Here is a 6,000-nt window from a genome sequence, read left to right as displayed (position 1 = left end):
ATAAGTTTTTCATTGTCCTTTGTTTTGCCTTCCACACTGTGGTATATTTCAGTTTAATGGGGTACATCTTTTCCAAGTCTACTTTGAGTTTCTTGGTAGTAGTGTTTGGTGTTTTGGCTAAAATTGGGGTGATCTTTTCTGCAACCCAAAGTTGTGATGTCATGGTTGATACTCTCTGTGAACTTGTAATACAAGTATGTTGATTGGGGATTTGGTTAACCCTGACAGTACTTCCATCAGGTTGCAGTCTAGCAGATATGTACCACTTGCAAGGCTTGACACTACCATCAAATCCTCTGCACCTGGCATAAAACTTCTTTCTATCAGTCCAAACAGTCTTGGCATCAAACTCATGTTTCACTGCATAAGTCTTGAAACACATCCTAAACTCCTTCATGCTTGGGAAGAACTTGCCTACTTCAATGACAGGGTTTTCTTTGTCATAAACATGCACCAGCTCATCATCATGTGCATCATCTACTTCATCTGCAGCTTGTTCCATCAATTGTCCATCTACATCTTCATCAACATTAGCAGGCAAACTAGATTCTCCCCTCTCCTGCTTATCTCTGTCATCGACTGGAATGCCAAAAAGTTTGGCCATCTCAATGTCAGGCATTGGTGCAATGACCAAATCAGTAAGCTCATCTAATTCAACTACATTCCAATCAAGAGTTGCTGCAGTTTCAGTTTCAATTCCAGTCACCTGTCCCTCTTCGGCTATTACTGTAAGTTCAGTACACATGGGAATCAATGGCCTCTGTGTAGCCCAATCATCATCTACCATCTGCGCAGCCAATTGTGATGGCACATATCCAACCTTCGAAAAAATATTCAGATCAACCAGCTCAGCAAAAAAATTAGCTCGTTTGCTTGTCCAGCCGTTTTGCCGATCGATTTCATCAACAATCTGTTCACCATCTTCCATTCTCACATACTCTCCTTTCCAATCATCAAACCGCAACAGTGATACTTCTTGCTCTGGACCCCAAACAACATTCTCCCCAATTTTTTCCACCCATTTCTTCACTGCCTTCTCTCCCATGTTCTGTAGAACTTGTGGATCAATCTCTGTAAACTCAACCTCCCATTTAACAATTGTGTCTCTCTCAATGTTCTGAATGCTACCATCAACTAATTTTGCCTTTGATGGAAAGAAATTGACCGTCAATTCGAAGGTCCGAGCGGCAGCATCCCCTCTATCAGTGGCGGACAGTGTGAGCCCGTGAGAAAGAGCAGACTAGGCCCTAATTGCATGCAAAATTGGATCAGAGAGAGGAGCATTACCTATTCGAAGTTGAATCTGGGGGCTCCATCTCAGTATGCCCACGGGCTCCCCTCACAACCTATCGATTCAACAAGCGAAAACAGAGGAAACGAGCTGAGATCTACGGGGTCGAGAGAGGAACGGGAGGGGGACTAGGGTTTTCACTCACCATTTTTTGAGGACGAAGGCTCCGCCGCCGTTGAGAACGAGGGCTCCGCCGCCGCCGTTGAGAACGCAAGATCCGCCGCCACCGGAGAAGAAGGGGGGAGGGGGCAGAGTGGCGGGTCCGGCACGGTCGGGCGGCAGGGCACGGTCAGCTGTTTTGAGGAGCAATTAAGTTGGACCCACATGTCCTAACATAAACGGGCTTGGTTGACGACCAATTTAACCACATTTAACACCCCATGTGGCCCTGGGCTATTTACCTGCTTAAATGTGTCGCACCACAGCCATTCGCTCGAACAACGTCACACTCAAGCAAATTCACATCAAACACGTCGCACAGGAGCTATTGGCCCATGTTCACATACAACAGGTGCAAGATTGATTTGCACATGCAGAATACTCGGGTTAAACTTGACGAGCCTAGCATGTACAGACATGGCATTGGAACACTGGAGACGGAAAGGTCAAACGTGAATCATATAGTAGATATGATCAACATAGAGATGTTCACCATTGATGACTACTCCATCTCACGTGATGATAAGACATGGTTTAGTTGATTTGGATCACGTGATCATTTAGATGACTCGAGGGATGTCTATCTAAGTGGGAGTTATTAAGTAATTTGATAAATTGAACTTTAATTTATCATGAACTTAGTCCTAATAGTATTTGCAAATTCTGTCATAGATCAATAGCTCGCGATATAGCTCCACGTTTATTTTTGATATGTTCCTAGAGAAAAACAAGTTGAAAGATGATAGTAGCAATGATGCGGACTTGGTCCGTGATATGAGGATTATCCTCATTGCTGCACAGAAGAATTATGTCCTTGATGCACAGCTATGTGACAGACCTATTACAGGAGCAGATGTAGATGTTATGAACGTTTGGCAAGCTCAAAATGATGACTACTTGATAGTTTAGTGCGCCATGCTTTACGGCTTAGAACCGGGACTTCAAAAACGTTTTGAACGCCATGGAGCATATGAGATGTTTCAAGAGCTGAAATTGGTATTTTAGCATGCCCGTGTCGAGAGGTACAAGACCTCTGACAAGTACTTTGCCTACAATATGGAGGAGAATAGCTCAACCAGTGAGCATGTGCTCAGAATATCTAGGTACAACAATCACTTGAATCAAGTGGGAGTTAATCTTCCAGATAAGATAGTGATTGACAGATTCTCTAGTCACTGTCACCAAGCTACTACGACTTCATGATGAACTAAAATGTGCAAGGATGACGAAAACAATTCCTGAGCTCTTTGCAATGCTGAAAACGACGAAGGTAGAAATCAAGAACGAGCATCAAGTGTTGATGATTAACAATACCACTAATTTCAAGAAAAGGGAAAGAAAGAGAGAGAAACTCCATGCAGATGGACTTTTGGAATCACTTGATTGTGAATCATTTGATGCTTTTGAATCATACCTCATGGGCAAGATGACTAAGACTCCATTCTCCGGAACAATGGGGTGAGCTTAACTTATTGGAAATAATACATACTGATGTATGCGGTCCAATGAGTGTTGAGGCTCGCAATGGGTATCGTTATTTTCTGACCTTCACAGATGATTTGAGCAGATATGGGTATATCTACTCAATGAAACACAAGTCTGAAACATTTGAAAAGTTCAAAGAATTTCAGAGTGAAGTGGAGAATCATCATAACAAAAACATAAAGTTTCTACGATCTGATCGCGGAGGCGAATATTTGAGTTACGAGTTTGGCCTTCATTTAAAACAATGTGGAATAGTTTCGCAGCTCGCGCCACCTGGAACACCACAACATAATGGTGTGTCCGAACATCGTAACTGTACTTTATTGGATATGGTGCGATCTATGATGTCTCTTTTACCACTATCGTTTTGGGGTTATGCATTAGAGACAACTGCATTCACGTTAAATAGGGTACCATCTAAATCCGTTGAGACGACACCGTATGAATTGTGGTTTGGCAAGAAACCTAAGTTGTCGTTTCTTAAAGTTTGGGGTTGCGATGCTTATGTGAAAAAGCTTCAGCCTGATAAGCTTGAACCCAAATCGGAGAAGTGCGTCTTCATAGGATACCCAAAAGAAACTGTTAGGTACACCTTCTATCACAGATCCGAGGGCAAGATCTTTGTTGCTAAGAACGGATCCTTTCTAGAGAAGGAGTTTCTCTTGAAAGAAGTGAGTGGGAGGAAAGTAGAACTTAATGAGGTAATTGTACCTTCTCTCAATTTGGAAAGTAGCTCATCAGAGAAATCTGTTCCCGTGATGCCTACACCAACTAGAGAGGAAGCTAATGATAATGATCATGAGACTTTGGATCAAGTACTAAACCTCGTAGGTCAACCAGAGCACGTTCTGCACCAGAGTGGTATGGTAATCCTGTTCTGGAAGTCATGTTACTAGACCATGACAAACCTACAACTACGAGAAAGCGATGATGAGCCTAGACCCCGCAAAATGGCTTGAGGCCGTGAAATCTGAGATGGGATCCATGTATGAGAACAAAGTATGGACTTTGGTTGACTTGCCCAATGATCGACAAACCATTAAGAATAAATGGACCTTCAAGAGGAAGACGAACAATGATAGTAGTGTTACTGTCTACAAAGCTCAAATTGTCGCAAAAGGTTTTTGATAAGTTCAAGGTGTTGACTACGGTGAGATTTTGTCACCCGTATCGATGCTTAAAGTCTGTCCGAATCATGTTAGAAATTGCCGCATTTTATGAAATTTGGCAAATGGATGTCAAAACTGCATTCCTTAATGGATCTATTAAAGAAGAGTTTTATATGATGCAACCAGAAGGTTTTCTTAATCCTAAGGGTGCTAACAAAGTATGCAAGCTCCAGCAATCCATCTATGGACTGGTGCAAGCATCTCAGAGTTGGAATATATGCTTTAATGAGTTGATCGAAGCATATAGTTTTATACAGACTTGCGGTGAAGCCTGTATTTACAAGAAAGTGAGTGGGAGCACTACAACCTTTCTGATAAGTATATGTGAATGACATATTGTTGATTGGAAATGATGTAGACTTTTCTGGAAAGCATAAAGGAGTGTTTGAAAGGAGTTTTTCAAAGAAAGACCTCGGTGAAGCTACTTACATATTGGGCATCAAGATCTATAAAGATAGATAAAGACGATTGATAAGACTTTCGACGAGTACATACCTTGATAAGATTTTGAAGGAGTTCAAAATGGATCAATCAAAGAAGGAGTTCTTGCCTGAGTTGTAAGGTATGAAGTTGAGTTAGACTCAAAACCCGACCATGGCAGAAGATAGAGAGAGAATGAAAGTCATTCCCTATGCCTCGGCCATAGGTTCTATAAAGTATGACATGCTGTATACCAGACCTATTGTGTACCTTTCCATGAGTTTGGCAAAAGGGTACAATAGTGATCCAGGAGTAGATCACTGGACAACGGTTAAAATTATCCTTAGAGGACTAAGGAAATATTTCTTGGTTATGGAGGTGATAAAGAGTTCATCGTAAAGAGTTACGTCGTTGCAAGCTTTAACACTGATTTGGATGACTCTGAGTCTCAATCTGGATAAATATTGAAAGTGGGAGCAATTAGCTAGAGTAGCTCCATGCAGAGCAATATAGACATACAACTTTGCAAAATACATACGGATCTGAATGTGGCAGACCCGTTGACTAAACTTCTCTCACAAGCAAAACATTATCACACCTTAGTACTCTTTGGGTATTAATCACATGGCGATGTGAACTAGATTATTGACTCTAGTAAACCCTTTGGGTGTTGGTCACATGGCGATGTGAACTATGGGTGTTAATCACATGGTGATGTGAACTATTGGTGTTAAATCACATGGCAATGTGAACTAGATTATTGACTCTAGTGCAAGTGGGAGACTGAAGGAAATATGCCCTAGAGGCAATAATAAAGTTGTTATTTATATTTCCTTATATCATGATAAATGTTTATTATTCATGCTACAATTGTATTAACCGGAAACTTGATACATGTGTGGATACATAGACAAAACACCGTGTCCCTAGTAAGCCTCTACTAGACTAGCTCGTTGAACAAACATGGTTAAGTTTCCTAACCATAGACATGTGTTGTCATTTGATTAACAGGATCACATCATTAAGAGAATTATTTGATGGACAAGACCCATCTGTTATCTTAGCATATGATCGTTAAGTTTTATTGCTATTGCTTTTTTCATGACTTATACATATTCCTTTAACTATGAGATTATGCAACTCCCGAATACCGGAGGAATACCTTGTGTGCTATCAAACGTCACAACGTAACTGGGTGATTATAAAGATGCTCTACATGTATCTCTGAAGGTGTTTGTTGGGTTGGCATAGATTGAGATTGGGATTTGTCACTCCGAGTATCGGAGAGGTATCTCTGGGCCCTTTCGGTAATGCACATCATGATAAGCCTGCAAGCAATGTGACTAATGAGTTAGTTGCGGGATGATGCATTACGGAACGAGTAAAGAGACTTGCCGGTAATGAGATTGAACTAGGTATGAAGATACCGATGATCGAATCTCGGGCAAGTAATATACCGATGACAAAGGGAATGAT

The 6,000-nt window shown here is 41.3% G+C and overlaps 1 long non-coding RNA gene across 2 annotated transcripts; it reads right to left on the bottom strand.

The window, feature by feature from the left end:
* Positions 1–859: 859 nt before the first annotated feature.
* LOC119305141 lies at positions 860–1,728 on the bottom strand. Of its 2 annotated transcripts, XR_005148564.1 has the most exons (4): positions 1,693–1,715; positions 1,437–1,584; positions 1,288–1,346; positions 860–1,199 (listed from the first exon to the last, which is right to left on the bottom strand). It is a non-coding gene; the product is annotated as an uncharacterized LOC119305141 (long non-coding RNA). The 2 variants fall into 2 exon arrangements; XR_005148563.1 differs by having other exon boundaries at positions 1,437–1,728.
* Between the last annotated feature and the right edge of the window lie 4,272 nt (positions 1,729–6,000).

The sequence above is a fragment of the Triticum dicoccoides genome, chromosome 5B, assembly GCF_002162155.2.
Source record: "Triticum dicoccoides isolate Atlit2015 ecotype Zavitan chromosome 5B, WEW_v2.0, whole genome shotgun sequence".
Taxonomy (NCBI): Eukaryota; Viridiplantae; Streptophyta; class Magnoliopsida; order Poales; family Poaceae; genus Triticum; species Triticum dicoccoides.
This window is presented reverse-complemented; position numbering and strand designations above follow the sequence as displayed.